The following is a 20,115-nucleotide window of genomic DNA, read 5'->3' on the forward strand; positions in this document are numbered from 1 at the left end:
AAGTCAGGACTTAAAGCCAGCCTGGGACCAGGAGGTGGTGGCTAGGGGGAAGCAACCATCTTCTCAAAGAGCCTTACCAGAAAGCAGCTGATTTTAGGATTTGGAAGGAAACTTAAGGAAGCTTATGAATCTCAGTAGAATTCAAAAAGTTCTGTGTCTGAGGAGGTAGCAGCAATGTAGAGACAAGACGAAGGGATGAAAAGATCAGAGAGCAAATCAAACACTCAGCAGAAGAGGATGAAGGGTCAGAAGGAGGAGGAAATCGAAATCCAGGGAGGCTGGGAAAAGCAAGACTGCGAGAGCCTGGGCCTGGGCCTGTATGAACAGTCGAGGATGAGGTCTGTATGAGAGTCAGGGATGGGGCCTGTATGACAGTCAGGGATGGGGTCTATGTGAGAGTCAGGCCAGGGCCTGTATGAGTCTTAGTCACATGGGAGGTGGCAGGCGAGGGGTTGGGTTAGGATACAAGCCACCACACACACATCTCAGGGCCACGGGAAGGAACCTCAGACACCCCCTGTAGAAAAGGGGAGAGAAACAGAGGTGCACCTTTAATCATTTCAGAGGACCCTCACAACAGATAATTAAGACACATTCCAGGAAAATCAGTCTAAACACCAAAAATCACAAATTAAATGAGTTCATCATGTTCCAGAAGATTTATGAAAATAAATCTACACTCATACTTATCCAAACAAAACACCTGAATAACGTATATAAAGTACAAGTAGTTCTAGCATTGTAACAAAAAGAAAAAAAAACACAAGATTTTCTGTAAAAAATCTAAAGTATGCCTCCCTTAGATTTTTATTCTGGAACACAGAGTTCTAGAAGATGCTTATATAGTTTTAAGAAAAAATAGCTTATTTAAGTACTGTAATATTTAACTACTTTAGCCAGGAAGGTTGCATTCTATTAAATCATCTATTATTATATATGCAACATTTAAGATAATATAAAACTCATATATTATTTAAGCAAAAGCATGTCTTTAAAATGGAGTAGCAGTACCATAAACCCAAGATAACCATCTCTAGAAAATATAAAAGAACCCACAATAATCCATAAAAATCAAATAAACAACAGAGAAATCTGAGTGTTACTATGTTGGTTGACGAAGTAAAACAATCAACTATTTTGAAAAAGATTGGTGCTTATAAAAACAATTTTTGCTTTAAATCTTTCATAATAGTAAGAAAAACCCAAAAGTAAGTAAAAAAGATGTGGAGAGAAATTGGAAACAGGAGAATAAAGGTCATTTAAATAAATTAATTTTAAGGTTCAATGTCATTGTTTCCATGGGTTTTAAAATTAGAGAAAATAGAATTAAAATGCTTAAAAATTGGTGCTGCTGCAGAGATAGTTCAAATGGCCAAGTACTTGATTTACAGGTGGGAGACCCGGGTTTGACCCAGTACCACACGGTTTCCTGGAGGACCACCGGGAGCAGCTCCAGGCAATGAGCAGGCCTCATGTGCTAATGGTGTGGTCTGACCTTCCCCTCCCCCAAAAGGGATGCTAAATCCTGCAGCTCCATCTCATTAAAATCTGTGCAAAGAAAAAAATCCCAAACAAGAAAATTTCCAATGAAATCTCACACTAAGCTTTTAAAAAGTTTAACACCATCAAAAAAGAGATCTAACCCTACTGTTTTATGATCCATTCTTTGGGAGGGATAAACTTCACACGTAGAGCAATAATAGCAGAAGAGCTAATGCCAATATTAACTGAGGAACTGCACTGTTCTAACTTAAAGGAGAGCAAGTCAACACACAAAGAGATTAAGGATTTGTCCCAAACCCCGAGTTAGAAAATGGCAGTGTTATTTTCCCATCTGCATCTAAGAGTTTGGATCCAGAAAATACCTTCTAACCCACTCTGCAGACACTCAGTGCACCCAAACGGAGGGAAGCAGTTCATGGGTACAGAAAAGCCCTTGCCGAGGTGTCTGAGTCGTTCCTAGTGCCGAGTTCCTGCTATAAGTTGGGAATATGCTGCTTGTTTGTGTGATCTATACTACCTCCTTCAAAATCCAATGAGCACCATTCCACACGGGGTACACAAAGGAGAGTTCCTTTTATGTCTATAATTAAGATAAGATTATGACACTGTTTTCCGCAAGGAGTTGTAATCAGACAAGAAAACTTATAGTCATAAGACTTTAAAATGAAGGGAGAGACCAATGATTTTCTTTTCTGTAAAAGAAGCTATAACTCCATGAATTATAATGAAAACATAGAAAGACTTAGCAGCAACTGCTTATAATATAAATTATCAAAAAAAAAAAACCCCACAGATAAAATGGTAAAATATAGGAGCCAGAGTGATAGTACAGATCTGGGTAGGCACTTGCCTTGTACGCAGCTGACCCAGATTCCATCCTCTGCATCCAGTATGGTCTGCTGTGTACTGCCAGGAGTGATCCCTGAGCTCAAAGCCAGGAATAAATCCAGGCCACTGCTGGGTGTGGCTCCAAACCAACAGCAACAACACAAAATAAACACCAATGTAAACAGCAAAGAAAAATACAAAATGCCTATGAAGCATGCCAAACGTATTTGAAGAAAACTAATGGGCTTGCTGGGAATAAACTCACAACAACAAAAAAGACTAAAGAGACCACTACGTCTCTGAAAATAAAAAAAAAAAAAAACATTTAAAATTGTAAACATTTTGATTTTCCTTACATTAGCCTGTGGCATGAACAAAATACCAGTGAACCTCCAATTGTGTTTCTAGAATAGAACAATGATCACTTATGGGACTGGAGCGATAGTACAGCCAGTACAGTTCTTGCCTTGTACACGGCTGAACCAGGTTGAATCCCTGGCACCACTTATGGTCCCCAAAGCCCCACCAGGAGGGATCCCTGAGTGCAGAGCCAGGAGTAAGGCTGAGTACTGCTAGTGTGACCCCAAACAAAAAATAAAAAGAAGAAAAGGGAGGAGGAGAAGGAGGAGGAGGAGGAGGAGGAGGAGGAGGAGGAGGAGGAGGAGGAGGAGGAGGAGGATTATTTAATTTCCTATGAGAAATTTTTCTCAAAAATATTTCGGTAAGATTGTGTGGGGAGACAACTTACCTATCACTGAAGCGAATTGTAAAACAAGAACTGAAATTATAGAGGAGAGCAGACAGACCAAAGCAACAAGATGGAATGCCTGTAACTGAGAAGTGTAGCTTTTCAAAGTCAAAAAATAAAACTATGCCACTCAATTTGTGGTGTTGGGACAAGCAGCTGACCACATGGGAGATAATTAAATCTCTGCCTTGCAGTAAACGTTCAATTTCTGACTAAAAAAATGTAAAAACTGATATAAAAATAGTACGAGAAAAGTGTATATATGAATATTTATATCATCCTTAGTTTGCAAAGTACTTTCTAAGCATAGAAGTGAATACAGATACTATAAGGAAAAGAAAAAAAAACACATTTGGCTATATCAAACCTACTGTAGATAAATCTAAAAGGTAAATGATAATTGGGGGGAAATATGGCAAAATACATATTGAGAAGCTAATATCTATTTTATATATATACATGTATATGTACACCATATATACACACACAGTATGTGTACGTGTATGGTATATGTGAGAGAGTTTTGTTTCACAAGGTAGTAACTAAATGGTAAATTCCATCAACAGGAAGAAAAAAAAAGCCAATGCAGAGAAAACAAGTTTGGCTAAACAAGAATTTAAAATATCCTTGGTATATCAAACCTACTGTAGATAAGTCTAACAGGCAAATGACAATTGGGGGAAATATGGCAAAATACATATTGAGAAGCTAATACCTATTTTATATATATACATGTATATGTATATCATAGGGCTGGAGCGATAGCACAGTGGTAGGGCGTTTGCCTTGCACGCAGCCAACATGGCCGACCCGAGTTCGATTCCACCGCCCCTCTCAGAGAGCCCGGCAAGCTACCGAGAGTATCTCGCCCGCACGGCAGAGCCTGGCAAGCTACCCGTGACATATTCGATATGCCAAACACAGTAACAACAAAGTCTCCAATGGAGACGTTACTGGGCCTGTTCGAGCAAGTCGATGAATAATGGGAGGACAGTGACAGTGATGTACATCATACACACACACACACACACACACACACACAGAGTGTGTGTGTGTACGTGTGTGTGTACATGTGAGAGAGTTTTGTTTCACAAAGTAGTAGCCAAATGGTAAATTCCATCAACAGGAAGGAAAAAAAAAAAGCCAATGCAGAGAAATCAAAGTCCACCATCCGATAAACCATCCCAGGCCTGGTTTATCATCACCAGCAATCAAATACAGAAAAACACATGAAGCAAGGGTGAACCACTTTGCTCCCTGAAAAAAATCCAAAGACTTTTAAACATGTTAACACCTAGACAAGGGCAGGTGAGAGAGGAGCAGCATTTGGTTACATTTCCCCAAGATATAAAGTGGCAGTGGATACTGTGTCTCAGCATTTAACACTCTGTGCCCATCTGCTTCCAATCACATAAACTCCACAATTGAAACTCTATGCTCAGGGGGAAAGGAGGACCACAGAGATGAGGGTGTAAGCACAGAGGTAAGCAAGCTTGTTACTCTCCTCCCATCCTAAGAGCTGCAGCCTGGAAGGGGTCTGCAGGGCTGTACCAACAAATACTCTGTGGCAGAGAGAGGACACTCTGCAGACCTGAGGTCTGGGGTTAGTTCCCAGCTCCGCCAAAAAAAAAAAAGAAAAAGAAAGAGAAAAAGAAAATCCTTAGCCACATTTCCCAAATTATCGCTAATACAGTGGTATGAGCTTAAAAATCAAAAAAATTTAAAAACTTTTTTAAAAAGTGAAAAACTCTGTCCAAGTTAAATGAACACCCTAACAATAAATAATTTTTGTTGTGGTTAGTTCTTTTATTATTATTATTATTTCTTTATCAAATCAGAGGACAAGAAATATTTATTACCAGCACCACTACCTGGTAACAGAGACCTAGTAAGAAAGATGCGTCATTTTGTAAGACAAGAATCCCAGGTGCCCTCAGGAGAGGATGGGGTGCCTCCCTCGCCTCTGCCCTGCCCTTCCACGCTTGGCCCTTTCAGCTTAATGTTTTTGGCATTTCCTGGAGGCTGCCATTAGCTCTGTGGGTGTGAGAGCCCACCATTCAGCTGCACTCCCGCTGTGTGCCACTCCCTGGACACGCACTGTCCAGGCAGCTCCTGCTGAGGCAGCCGCTGAGCTGGGTGCAGGCATACAAGGGTGGAGCTGGTCTCTGCAGCAGGTGTCAGGACCGGCTCCCTCCTTGCCAGTTGCCAGAGGGCATACTTCTCAGGGTCAGCTCTCCAGGAAGCAGCAGCCACCCAAAGGAGAGCCCCCGGGACCCCAGGCCATTTCTAGGTGGCCAGGAAGTGATCCTGTCTTTCTAAGGAGGATAGTGATCATGGGGCATCTGTCTGCTGCTCTCTGCGCTATTACTAGCTGTACTTTCTCAACCAGATATTACCACTCCTTCCTCCAGCAAACTGCCTTTTATAGAGAATTGCGTTATTTAGCAAGAATCACTTGTGCTCTGAGAGGCACAGTCGGGAATGCGAGTGTGAAATAAGTCATCTCTGAGATTTTCTAATCAGAGGGAAGGGACATGGAGCAACCCCTCCTCCACACATACCCCTTCCCACCAGGTCCACTCACTCTGGGCATAATTACAACACTTAGGCTTGAGCCCCAGCAAGGGGGGGGCTAAGGGAAGATGGAGAGTCGATTCTGCACAAAAAAGAACTGCATACAATTACGTTGGATAAACAGGCACCACTGTGTTAAAAGGACACTATCCCTTAACCCCTGCCCTACTCCACCTAACCCTTCTCCCCTTCTCCCCCACAGCAGATGGGTGTTTAGAAGCTGGAGGGACACTCCTGCCCCTGCTCTATCCCTCTTGTCTTTTTTCCCTCTTGCCTCTTTCTTGGTGCCTCTCTCTTCCCTCTGACCTCCTGGTCCCTCCCATATTGCTGTGTGGTTGTGTTGCTCATGTAATTAATGTAATTGAAAATAAGAGTTTGGGGGCAAAGTGCATCCAGGCAGAGTGGTCTTCAGAGAATGCCCCCCAGACTTGAAAACAGGGGTCCCATTTGGGCTGACTGGTGCCACCATCCTGCAGACTCTGCGGGGCCAACTGGGAACCCTCTGGTGAGCTCCACACTGGCCATGACTCCCACATACTATGGCACTGATGGCCACCAATGGCCCACCAATGGCCATATAGTGCCAGGTGCAATCCTCTATTGCTGCCTGTTGGGAGGCTGGGCGGGGGGGCGTATAGACTGCAGGACAAGGGGAGACAAAGCAGAGCTGAGCAAGTGAGCGGCAATGGTCTCACAGGACACTGAGCCGCGAAGGGAGTGCAGCCCATGGGGTAGAGAACAGTGCCCACCTGGCCTTCAGCTGAGGAGGATGTGCTGCATGACTGGCTCGGGGCTGGAGGGGGGGGCAGCATCAGGGCACTGGGTGTCGCTGGGAGGAGTGGAATGAGTGTGGGTGTGGGTCAGGAGAAGCGGAGGGTGGAATGTGTGCAATAGATCATGGCTTTATAGGAAAAGTGTGTGTGTGTGTGTGTGTGTGTGAGACTGTGTGTATGAATCTATGTATGTGGACTATGTATACATGTGTGTATGTATATGAGTGCATGTGTGTGTACGTGAGCATACACCTACACATATGACTGTATGTGTGTGAATGTGTCTGTGTATGTGTGTACGAGTGTATGGGTGCATGTCCGTGAGTGTGTGTAAGTATATGTATGTGAGTTTGTGTGCATATGTGTGTGAGTGTGTTTGTATGTGTATGTGTGTGCTATATGTAAAATTTTCTTTCCACATCTAACAGAATTAGCGTTACTTTAGGAACGAAGACAGGAGCTATCTAGGTACTAGTGGGATGCGAGGGGTGGGCGGTGTGCAGGAGGTATAGATGGGGAGGAAGGTAGCATCTCTGTGTGGATGGGCCAGCATGTCAGGGGACCCTGGGCACTGCCCTGCTGCTGCTCTGGGCATTGAGTGCATGGCCGAGACATTCTCACTTTTTCCTTCCTGAGAAATGGATTAGTGGGGAGTAACTGCATTTGTGGATCCCTCTTAGGGTAAGGGCAACCCATCTCTGCTGCAGGGTACCACCTGGCCCAACTGGGTATGACACCCCCACTCCCAGTACTTGGGTGCGATCTTTGCTTCTCTCAGGAGGGGTGCAGGACTGAGAGGCACCCGAGGGGGTGTGCCAGGAGCAGGCCTGGCTGTTGCTGTCTTTTGCTTTCCCACGTCTCAACCCCTTTCTGGTGGGGTCCACTTGCCATGGGAATTTTCTACTGCTTACTTCTTGCTCCCTGTCTCCATCCACTGTGGCTGGGTTTCTGTTGCTTGCATCTGAAAATGCTAGTTGCCAAGGAAAGGCCAGCTCCCTAGGGCAGGAGCTCAGCACCAAGTTTAAATGCCTGGGAGAGTATGGGGCATCCAGCTGGGAACCAGGAGTCTTTGAATGACATAAAACTTTTGCTTTATGTGAACAGAAAGACGATTCTCAATAAACATAATTTCCTTGTTGCCCCTGGACTGGAGCGATAGCAAAGTGGGTAGGGCACAGCGATAGCACAGTGGGTTCGATTCTTCCGCCCCTCTCAGAGAGCCAGCAAGCTACTGAGAGTATCTTGTCCCCACGGAAAAGCCTGGCAAACTACCTGTGACGTGTTCGATATGCCAAAAACAGTAACAAGTCTCACAATGGAGACATTACTGGTGCCCGCTCGAGCAAAATTGATGAACAATGGGAAGACAGTGCTACAGTGCTAGCTACAGGCTATACTATTTTGTTTCCCATTATCCTGTATACTCTTTTTTTGTTGCTGTTTTTGTTTTTTTTTTTTTTTTGGTTTTGTTTTTGAGCCACAGGGCAGTGCTCAGGGCTTATTCCTGGCTCTGCGCTCAGGGATCATTCCTGGCCGGCTCGGGGGACTATTTAGGGTTTCAGGAATCGAACCCTGGTTGGCCACATGCAAGGCAAATGCTCTCCCTGTTGTACTATGTTTTTGGCCCCATCTGGTAAACTCTTTCTAAACTAACTCCCAGAGTGGGGCCCTACTGACTCTTTATGGCCATTGATGTCGGGGGGGGGGCGGTATTTATTTTTAACTGAGTTTCCCTTCATGCAGAGGCCGAGCTGAGGCATCAGGACAGACACTGTATCTGTTGTTAGGCTCTAAACAAAGTCAGTTGCTAGATGGCTTGGTCTGAAAGATGCTTCACACATCATCTGTTCTCATCTGCTGTCAGGTCGATGGATTTTTAAACTGCAGGGCTGTCCCGAGGCTGTCCGGAAGCACAGGGCTGCAGCCGAGTCAGCCACTGAGAGGCCCAGTGAGATTCTGTGAAGCTCCTTTAGGACAAAGACACCGACGGTTCAGGAGCTGAAAGCAGAATGAGAAAGGGCTAACGCTGCATAGGTCCCCAAATGGTCAGGATGCCAGAGAGAGAGAGAGAGAGAGAGAGAGAGAGAGAAAGAGAGAAAGAGAGAGAGAGAGAGAGTCTCAGGTAATGACTGGCTGGGACAAATAGCGACAGAGACCCTGTGTGCTGCCCACAGTTCTCCAGCGGGTCTAATTCAGCGCTTAATCACTCTAAAAGTCAAAACGATTACTTCTTTGCCTCCTCCACCTTTCTTTTGCTGGACCTGAGCCCACAGCTCCTATTAAATTTTCCCGAGAACACTAAGCAGCTGGTCAGCATTCTCCCTTTAACTGCCCTAACAGACAGTAAACGACCCATTTGCCATAATCTCTTGGGCATTGGGATTTAAAAAATAAAAAGCACCACTCTTATCACTTTCCCTCATAGCATCATTTTCTCTCCCTTAATTCAACCTTGTTGTTCATTTCTGGAGCCTCTCCAGCTTTTTCACATTCTGCTAAAATTTTCTGGAGGCCGAAGCATGACATACTGCTGATGCAGACATCTCCCGGGGGTGACCTGCAGCCTAAACAATTTTCAGTAGCATCTTTCACGTTTAATATGTCAGTGGCTGCCAATTTTGAATTAAGCTAATGGATTGCCCCACTAACATATCTCTGGCAAGGTTCTGCCCAGTATATACCCCCTTCCCCAATGCCAGGGGCTTCCACAGGGGCCAGAATTCATTTGCAAGCACCAAGCATCATTTACAGGGATTATAAACTGATGATGATTCAAACCCAAAGTTCCTTGAGGGCAGGGGCCATCTTTGTTAAATATTTGTTAAATATTCAGTTTAAGGCACTTACTGGAAGTGTTCATGTGTTCATCACTGGGTATAATTAAGAAGGAGGAGGGACATTTTCCCACAGAATAACTGTGTAATCCCCTCCCCACAACCACACCTTTAATCCCTCTCTATTTGGAGATGGTGGTTGTAGTGAATAAGGCCTGGTAAGCCAAGAGGTAAGGGACCGAGAGAGCACATCCGATTCAACTTCACCACCTATTCTGAGTGGTGATGTATGAGAGACAGAGTGTATAGGCCCAGGCCCAAGAGACCTATGCCTGAATTGAGGCGATTCTGTTTGTCAGAGTGACAAAGAACACATGAGTCTCATGGTTCCCATCGGTAAATGTCAAGGTTAGCACAAAGCACTTGGGGTTGGAGTGATGATGAAGTATAGGGAGCTGGTGTACAACCAGCATCCACTCATGCGGCCGTTCATTCAATAGCCTGCTGGTCACCTTGGGTACAGTGACCACCTGCCTGACAGCAGGCTATATTCTAGCCCACTGGGTAGCCATGACATCATGAATCAGCTAATAGTGACAGCTGCAACTCAAGTACAGCAGAGAACTGGGCCACAGAGGGAAGAGGGGGCTTCTGGAGGTGAGGAAGGCAGCAGCTATCAGCCATCACAGGAGATCTGCAGAAAGACCCTGTCAGAAGAGGGAACCACCTGAGCCAAGGCCCAGGGACACAACAAAGCGGGGGTGAGAGGGGCAACTATGGTGTCATGGCGTGGGGAGTGGGAGGGCGAGGAGAAGCGAAGCCGAGCTGCCACACAGGAGAGAGATCACAGGGGGAGAAATCATCCCATCTCTTCAGCGTCCTGGGAGGCCACTGGAGGGCATGAGCAAATCAATCAATCATTACTCTGGGTTTTCCCTAACCTGTCAAGACAATGGGAAGAGACACGCAGCGGGGACCAGTCTCGGTCTCAGCATGTGAGGGGACCAGAGCCACGTGCCCTTGCCACCACCCTCACAGAGTTTCACAGCAGCACCCAGTGCCCGCCTCTGGGTCCTGGCCTCACTGGCTGTACCCGGGGCACCGAGCTGACAGCTAACTTGAGAGCTGAGCTGACAGCAGATGAGAACCATGGGGCCCACACAGCTATCAATCAGCCACGAAGCAGGAAGTGCCCAGAGCCAGGTGGCTGGAAGATCCTGAGTTGACCCCAGTTCTGTGGTGCTCACCTTAGGGAGACCTCATCACTGCCCTCTGCACACAGGTTGCACCATCCTCCTTGCCCCTACGTCTCCCTAGGGTGACTCATCAGGCACCAACTCGGACCCACTGTGGGTCATCATCAGACTGAAAAGGACCTCAGTCCTCTTGGAGCTCCCTACATGTGCTGATCTGCCTGCAAACCTGTTGGCGAAGGTAGAGGCCCGAGCAGCACTAACCTCATGGATCAAACAGCCCTCTGAAATGCCACCGTCTGCCCCTGCCCTGCAGTCTTTCCAACAGATGGGCGCTCCAGTCTCTCTACTGTCCTTTCTGACAAAATGGGCCCAGGCCGATCAATCCATGTCCGCTTGATGTCGGGAGGGCTTCCATAAATTATGGATCCCTTTAGTTAAAAATGCAAATGATCCCTGGCAGTCACTTAGATCTCTGTGTGAATTAGCTTATCACACAGTCCAAGTCCATACTCAGCACGGTTTTTGATGCGGCCTGGGCTCTTGGGAGCCCTCCTCTCCCTGCACTGCCAGGTCCTACATCTGGCTAGGCTGTGCCTGGCTGGCGGCCTCCTCCCGAGCAAACACGGGCTACCTCTCAGAGTGGCCACCTCCTGCCAAGCTGTTCAGGGAAGAGTCAGCATTCAGACAGCCTCAAGGAGCTCAGGAGATGACCCGCCTGCATCCTGGGCCCACCAACTCCTTGTTTTCTGGTATGTTTCACTCTCCAAAAGCCTTCTCCTTCCAGTCTCTGCACTCCTAAGATTGGCAAGTGGTCACAGGCAACCACATGGACCTTGGCATGGGGTCATCCTTGCTAACAGGCTGTGCTGAGGCTGTTGATCTACCCGTGGTAGAGCACTCTCTCCCACTAGCCCCTTCAGGGCACCCAAAGCATCACACATGTCCCAGGGTTCTGGGTGGGACTGGCCACTACCCTTGGTTGTGTTTTAAGGACTACAAAGGAGCACCCTCCCCCAGGAGCCCAGGACAGGCCCTTCCTGTGACTGTTCACTTTGGCACATGGGTCATTTCCAGTTGAATTCAACTGCAGGCTTGGGAAAACACGTTCATCACCTCACTATTTAGAAGACTAAAAATTGAGGGTATTTACCCAGAACTAGGAGTCTTTGTTTATAAATCAGAACCTACTGAGAAAGTGTACTGCCAGTTGCCAGGTTCCACCTTACATCACACTATTTCTGAATAACATGCTGGGAGCAGCCCCTGAACACTGTACAGGTGAGGTGTTTTTGTTTAAAAACAAAGCCGAAATCCCACTGTCTTCCAAAGTAGTTCTACCATCTTACAGTCTCAATAGTAATGTATGAGAATGCTTGTCACTCCACATCCTCAAAGCATATGTGACTGTTAATAGGCGCAATATACATATATACATATATAAATATATACACATACACACACACATATATATGAATAGGCTCTAGACAAGTACTTCTATAAAAATAAATCTGGGATAACTGGGATAACAACAAAGAACAAAGTGCCGAAATTACCTAAAAATTGTAGCACACTGCTGAAACCACTGTAAATCCAGTCAAATATGAAGGACATATCCAAATCTTACAGGGCCTGGAGCGATAGCACAGCGGTAGGGCGTTTGCCTTACACGCAGCCAACATGGCCGACCCGAGTTCGATTCCTCTGCCCCTCTCGGAGAGCCCGGCAAGCTACCGAGAGTATTCGATATGCCAAACACAGTAAAAACAAAGTCTCCAATGGAGACGTTACTGGGCCCACTCGAGCAAATCGATAATCAACAGGAGGGCCTTTACCTTTACCTTTACCTTACTGAGAAAGACCTAGCTGGATGTCAGGGTGAGCTTCCAATCATGACACCTCTGGGTTTTATGCTCAGCACCCTTGCCTTTCTCTCCTGGGGCTTCCAGCCCCAAGGACCTGCCTTAGCTTAGGGTACAGACCCTCATTCTGCCCATTGGTATTAGAATCCACATCCTTGTGGCTTCTCCACACGCTTGTGATTAAACCTTCATCTTTCTCCTACTAGCCCAAAGTCTATTCCACTGTCAGGAAGAATCCAGAGTCCTAGGGAACAATGTCCTTTTTACCTCGCCAGGAGTCTGGGTCCCAGGCCTTGACTTCAGATCCCTGTACTCACTCTTCAGGCACAGCTAGAGTGAGCTACTGATCCCTGCAAATAGGTAAGACAAGCCAGAAAGAGGTGTTGTGAGCCACGCCCAGCACCTGGATTTTAGGGAAGACCAAAGGGTGTATTCATTCTTCCAGGAACTCTCTCTCAGAAGCACATCTAAAGCAGGGGAAGTTTGGCTCCAAGGCAGCCAGGATAGTCAAAGGGAGCCACAGGTGAAAATCATGAGAGTGGGAAGCTGCACTTGGGACTAAGGGGCCAATTGGTGTATATGTGGGTTATGGGGCGGGATGTGGGGGAATCAGAGAGAAGGGAATAGGTCAGAGGGGACAGGGTGCGACAAGCTTGCTCTGGAGCACCAATCTAGGCTCGGCCTTCACAGTAAAGTGCGCCCATCCCACAGTGGTTCACCGACTATGGTGACCCCCTGACACTCACCTGCCTCTGAGCCACTTAGGGTTCGGATGAACCAGACGGTCATGCAGGTGGCCACACAGTGGGCAAGTTTGAAGGGCAGAAGGCAGAGAGGAACAGAGGGGGCCTTTGTAGGGGACTGGGATGGGGTAAGTGGATCTGAAATCAGGGGAGGAGCAGACGCTGCCCCCCTGAATGTGGCAGGCATGGGCCCTCGGGAACTTATGGGTGAGCTGTGATTTCAACTCACGTGCACAAAACTGCTAATGGCTCCCTCCACGGCTACTGGGGCACAGGGAGGAGCTTCCCCTCCCCACCTCCTTCGCACTCCACAGAAGGACAAGAGGTGGCAGGCTGCTCTGGGGGGTGCCTCGGAACCTAGTTTCACTGGACATAGCGATGACCCCTAAGTGAGTGTGCCCCTGTCTGGAGAACCCCATGGAGCTCTTGCAGCAATGACCAAAGCAGATGAACGTGGTCAGCTCCCTCACAGCTGCCAGCTGTGTTTCTCTGCTGGTGGGAAATAAGAGGTTTCAGTGGGAAATGAAAAATGCTCCTATATTTTGGTTCTGGTTTTGAACACCTTCCACTTCAAAATGAAGGGTCAATTTTGGTACCTCATCTAATGCACAGCTATTGGCACCAGAGAATCCAAGATTAATCAAGATACCAGGAAGACTGACGGTCTGGAGGCTTCACAGTCATATGCCATCGCTATCACCAAAAGCTGCCTCTGAGCCCTCAAAATGAACTATGTGTATATGTGTGTATGTGTGTGTGTGTGAGAGAGAGAGAGAAAGAGAAAGAGACAGAAGAGACAGAAGAGACAAAGAGAGAGAGAGAGAGAGAGAGAGAGAGAGAAAGAGAGAGAAAGGAGACGGTATACTCCCAGTATAAGGACCAACACCATAAGTATTCCCGACTCAGAATGCTGTTAAACAGCCAGGAAACATCTCTGCAAAGGCAGGTGTGATAGTGCTGGGGAGAGCTAGAAACGGAAGCACAACAGCCATTTACAGCCATTTACAGCTTGGTGATTCCCCGCCACCCTCTGCTTGTAAACATCAGGATGCAAAATATACATGTGCACACACGCATGCACACATGCAACATGCAAGCACGTGTGGGGCAAGTGGAGCAGTGACCAGAGACTGGCCAGACATGAGCAACACTGGTCCCAGTAGGAGGGGCGCAGAGGTCACTGAGGGCCACACAGCATCAACTATCTGCTCTGCAGCCCTGGCTTGGCTTGGCCTCCAGCTGGCCCAGGGGCAGGTCTGGGGAGGCACAGCTCTCCTGAGCTCAACCCCCCCCCCACAGTTGGCACAATCCCTGCTGGAAACAAGGATGGACCCGAGATCTGATCTCACTCCCCACCTGGGTGCCAGGAGCACCGTGGCATAGCGGTGCTCAGCTCTGGGACACATGCACGCAGATGGGCAGCTGAGCCACACACTGAATGCACTTTGTGGCATCATCTCCCTTGAGCCAAGGAGGAAACGGAGGCAGCCTTGTGTATAAGTGAGCAGCAGAAACAATCTGAGTTCAACCCTCTGCGGTCTCAATCCCCTGCACCTCCTAGGCACTCAGGGCCAGCTGCAGCCCTCATGGAGGCGAGCCGCTTCCGAGCTGGGCACTGCCTCGGTAGGAGGTTTCTGTGTGCACTACATTGACTGTCTAAAGGGGAAGGTCAAGGAGGGTCTTCAGGGAACTGCCTGCAGGAGCGTGCTTGCACCACGGCACCCCTCGGCTCCATGGGAAGACAGGTAGAGGCACCCACCTTTCAGAGCGGGACACCCAATATGCTTTTTGGGGTTTTCTGCCACCCTCCTTCTCACTCACTCTCCGCGTTCCCCAGCTCAAATGCCGCATTCTGCATATTTCCTTTTTGTTTGAAGCAAATGGCTTTGAGAGTTCTGTGCCAGCCCTTGAGACAACTAGAGACGCCCTGGGGTGCCGTAAAAGCCAGAGTGGGAGGCGCTGAGCCCGGGGAGAGAAGAGAGGCACGGGGGAAGTGGCGGGTCAGCATCTCGGGAAGCTGCCAGCCGCGCCATCTGCTTGCGCTCATTTCAAGGCGACACTGGGTTACAATGCCGTGTGGGGCTCTGTGCACCCTCAGCCAGGCCATCTCAGCTCCCTGGGTCCAGCTGGGGGCCAGGTGAATTCTGAGCCATGTGGCTGCACATAACCCAATTGTGCACCTTCCAGAGAAAGACAGGCAGAGGAGCCCGGGTTAAGCAGAAACACTGTCCCCACAATCAAGATGGGGGCCACCTGGGCAAGAGACAGGAGTACAGTGACCGTCCACAAGGTCTGCAGATCTGCATGGCACTTGGGCGAGGAGAGTCCAGTACTGTTACCCCACAGCCCCAGGCTCCCTCCCAGTTGCAGGGGAGCTGAGCCCCAGTGTGACCGACAGCACATCTTAAGGTGGGGTCTTTGGGTTTTAACCACTAACACCCATGACTCCCAGTCTGGAATGGGACCCCGCTTACAGGAAACACAGCCAGCAGGCCTGCTCCAGGGCCTGACATGTGGCTCAAGCCTTGAAAACAGTGCCCAGACTGGACCCGGGGTCAATTCCCACTCCACAAGATGATGCTGGCAAGGAGACTGAACCCCTGGGGAGCCCCAAGTCTTCTCTGATAAGCCCGAGACATCCTAAGTGACCCTCTCTCTGAGGGTCTCTCATGGGACCTTGCTTTTGCCCTGTTTATTTCAGTAGCTCTCCTTCAAAATATGTTTTTTGTTGTTTTGTTTTGGATATTTGAGGGCCAGCAATACTCAGGGATTACTTCTGACTCTGTGCTCAGGGGTCACTCCTGGCAGTGCTGGGATGCTGGGGATAGAGCCTGGGTCAGCTGCGTGCAAGGCAAGTGCCTACCTGCTGTACTATCTCTCCAGCACCTTCATCAAAATCCTCCACACCTTGCTACTAACACATTCCTTTAACAGTCATAAGATACCATTTGTGGAGATGCCCCCCCACCCCCACCTCACCTGCTCCCACCCAGTAAAGCAAAGTAAAGGCCCTCCCGTTGATCATCGATTTGCTTGAGCGGGCCCAGTAACGTCTCCATTGGAGACTTTGTTGTTACTGTGTTTGGCATACGTCACGGGGAGCTTGCCAGGCTCTGCCGTGCAGGCGAGATACTCTCGGTAGCTTGCCGGGCTCTCCGAGAGGGGCAGAGGAATCGTACTCGGGTCGGCCATGTTGGCTGCGTGCAAGGCAAACGCCCTACCGCTGTGCTATTGCTCCAGCCCCAGTGCTCCAGAAATGAGGAGAGGCCTCACGGGGAGTCTCACAATTATTCCTGCTGGAGGGAAGCCAGGAGCTTCTGCTGCTGCAGGGCAGCTTGGAAGAGCTGGGCCTAAACCGACATGGCAGCTGGGTGGCCTGGGGACACTGCTGCCCCCCTGTGTGGATGACCCTTACACAGCCCTCGAGGGGGTTCACTGACTCTGGGGAACACAGCAATGGCATGTGCAACCCCTCCAACCACAAGCTACACTCTGAAGCAAATCAGTGTGAAATGAGCAGACAGAAAGGGAAAGAGGATCCTTTCCAATGGCCAGTCAAGCTTTAGTTTACAAGATCACTGGGGAGCGATGGGCATGGAGCTTCTCGGTCATAGCCAGAGTCCCTATTGGGCAGCATCAAAACCACTGCAGTGAACTCGCTCACGGTGGTGGCATGGCAGCAGGTGCCCATGGTCTGTGCCCCATAACCAGGGGAGAAAGGAAGAGCCGAGGCTGCTCCAGGCAAGGCACAGACCAGAGAAGCACCTCAGCCTCATCCCAGGCTCCAGTGAACACAAGCAGGGTACATGGAGGAAGGATTTCGCAGGTGAAATAGAGCTGAGGATCTGGGGGTGTGGAGGGAACCTGGTGCAGCCATGGGCCATAGGAGAGGGAGGCGGGAGAGGTGGCATCAGAGGCAGGGCTGAGACAGCACATGCACAGGCAGGCACCAGGTGAGTGTTCATGCTGGACAGTGCACCGATATGGGCTTTCTCCCCATTCCTTCCAGGCCTCCACCCTTGAAGAAGCGGCAGAGAAGGAATCCATGACCTGGAGGGACCCATGTCCACCACACCTGCCCAGCCGTCCCCTCCCCAACACATGCCATTCAAACAGGCAGAGCGCACCTTGGCGAGGATCCTGCCCTGAGGATCCAGACTCTGTCTCCCAGGGACAGGGGAGACCCTGGGGAGCCTCCGGGCCATCACAGTTGACAGCACAATTAACCCAGAATTTCAGGTCAGACACAGCACCCTCATAACAGTGAAGCCTGATCCTCCTGGGCCCACAGACGCCCAGGACTCCAACCCTGAGCCAGGTCCTCTCCGCCTCTCAGCATGTCTCATTCCCGGACCCAGGAGCAAGAGCACATGCAGAGCCTGGTCCATACTAGGATGAGATGGTCTGAGACTTCCTTCCTGCATCTGCTGGTGTAGCCCATGGTTCTGACCTCCTTCATAAGCAATCAGGGGAACAGCCATAGAAATTAGGTCAGAAATCATGGGATGTTCTTGGGGGATGGAAGAAGAGGCAGTGAACATTCCTGCATGAATGAGCATGTCACACAGTGTCATAATAATAAACAGGACAACTGCATGATTATCTCCGCACACTCTTGACTCCTCCGGGGCCAAGAACCATGCATGCTGTGTACTTTCTTAGTGAGCGCCAGGCACACACACAACAGATGCTCTGCAAATCCACAAGGAAAGACACAGGAACAAGCAAATGAATGGGTGAGTGAACTGAGCACTTGGTAGAATGTGTTCTTAAACCCCAGTCTTGGTTCAGCATATTTTATCTCCTTACATTACAATTAACATTAGTACACTGTTAATTGTGGGAAACTATGCAAATAACTACATGCTCATTAATAAAAATCAAACTACTACTGAGAAATAAAACTTCATTTTTTCTTTTATTTGTTCTTTATTTATCTCATTAAACATTTTTCCCAAATAGTATTGTAAGAGTACAATGCTTTTTTTATAACTTGTTTTGTCTCTTCTAACCAGGACATTGTGAACAGCTTCCTGTTTCAATACATGTTTTTTGTTCTACAAACTGTGCAAGTATTTGGACAACACTTTTAAACTGCTGCTTGGTATGCTCTGGCATGGATGTACCGTGATAAGTCAATTACTTTTTATTATCTAAAAAATTATTATAATCAATGCTGTGAAGAATGCTTTTAAGTGTATTTAAAATTAACTTCTGAATAGAAACAAGGTATAAAATATAAGTAGCAGATAAAATGAACATAAAAGCTCACATAAGTGATTTGGAGTTTACATATAGACATCTTTTATGTAGTATTTTTCAAATACTCACTTTATGCATTATACACTATATCATGCTATCGCGCTGGAGCGATAGCACAGCGGTAGGGCGTTTGCCTTGCACGCAGCCAACATGGCCGACCCGAGTTCGATTCCTCCGCCCCTCTCAGAGAGCCCGGCAAGCTACCGAGAGTATCTCGCCCACACAGCGGAGCCTGGCAAGCTCCCCGTGAAGTATTCGATATGCCAAACACAGTAACAACAAAGTCTCCAATGGAGACGTTACTGAACCCACTTGAGCAAATCGACGAACAACGGGAGGGCCTTTACCTTTACCTTTTATCATAATTTAATCTTATATTTTTCTAGTACAACACCTTTAGTTTATTTTATATATGTAATATATGATACATATTGTGTCCCAAATATATATAATTGCATATGATATATAATTTATATACTACATACACATATAATTTATATGTGTGTGTATCCCAAAAACCTATATACATAAATATATAGAAAACATATATTAACACCCAACGTGCTTACTCATGAATTACTCCTGGTGGAGCTCAGAGGACATGGCCATGTGCAAGGCAAGCGCCTTACCCACTGTACTCTCTCTCCAGCTTAAATGATTATAAACAAAGCTGCTAGAATTTTCTTGTGTGTGTCTCTCAGCATACACAGGCAAGAAATTCTCTGAATATATACATGAGTGGGCCATGTCTAGATCCCGGGACGTCAGCATTATCAGCTTCAATAATAAGACCCCAAGGAGCCATACACTCTACATTCTCAGCAGCAGTGGACAGTAGCCTCCCAATTTACGCCTTTTCTTCAGAAGAAAAGAAACTATTTCTGAACTGTTTTTCCCACACGAATTTTAGAACCATCTTGCCAAAGTGCATATACAGAGACATCTAGTAGAAAACTAAAATACAGGTCATTTGGGAAGAGAGTAACTTTCTTCTAGACTGAGTTTTCTTATTCATTTATCTCGGCAAATTTTCATAACTTCTCCCATTACTATATTACATTTTTGTTACATTTATTCTTTAAAATTTTATATCTTGCTGACATTATTTTATCATTCAAAAATACACTTTTCTGCCAGTGAGAGTCCAGCAGATGAGGCATTTACCTTGCATGTGACTAACCCAACTTTGATCCCTGACACCCCAAATGGTCCCCCAAGCATGACCGGAAATGCTCCCTGAGCACAGAGCTAGGAGTAAGCCCTGAGAACCACTGGGTGTGCCCCTCCCCCAAAAAGCAAACAAAAATGTCACAATTGGGGCCAGAGCAATAGTACAGTGGGTGGGGCATTTTCACTGCATGCAGCTGACCTGGGTTCAACCCCCAGTATCCCATAAAGTTCCTGGGCATTGCCAGGAGCAATTCCTGAGCACCGCCATGTGTGACCCCCAAACAAACAAAATCACATTTTCTTAGTGTTGTTGTTACAGAAAATATGACTTTTATATTTAACTATATAAAAGTTGCGGCTAGAGCGATAGCACAGCGGTAGGACGTTTGCCTTGCACGCAGCCAACATGGCCGACCCGAGTTCGATTCCTCCGCCCCTCTCAGAGAGCCCGGCAAGCTACCGAGAGTATCTCGCCCACACGGCAGAGCCCGGCAAGCTACCGAGAGTATTCGATATGCCAGACACAGTAACAACAAAGTCTCCAATGGAGACGTTACTGGGCCCGCTCGAGCAAATCGATGATCAACGGGAGGGCCTTTACCTTTACCTTTACCTAATTCGATCTTGGCTCTATACAACCATATCATTGGTAAATAATGATTCTTTTGTTTTTCACTCTGTTTCA

At 47.6% G+C, this 20,115-nt stretch overlaps 1 protein-coding gene across 1 annotated transcript in view; it reads right to left on the reverse strand.

Moving 5' to 3' along the window:
- The window catches only part of FSTL4 (follistatin like 4), a 304,947-nt gene that overhangs the window by 225,444 nt on the left and 59,388 nt on the right, over positions 1-20,115 (reverse strand). The window lies entirely within an intron of this gene.

This window comes from Sorex fumeus, unplaced genomic scaffold, assembly GCF_029834395.1.
Source record: "Sorex fumeus unplaced genomic scaffold, SorFum_2.1 ptg000051l, whole genome shotgun sequence".
In the NCBI taxonomy this organism is placed as follows: domain Eukaryota; kingdom Metazoa; phylum Chordata; class Mammalia; order Eulipotyphla; family Soricidae; genus Sorex; species Sorex fumeus.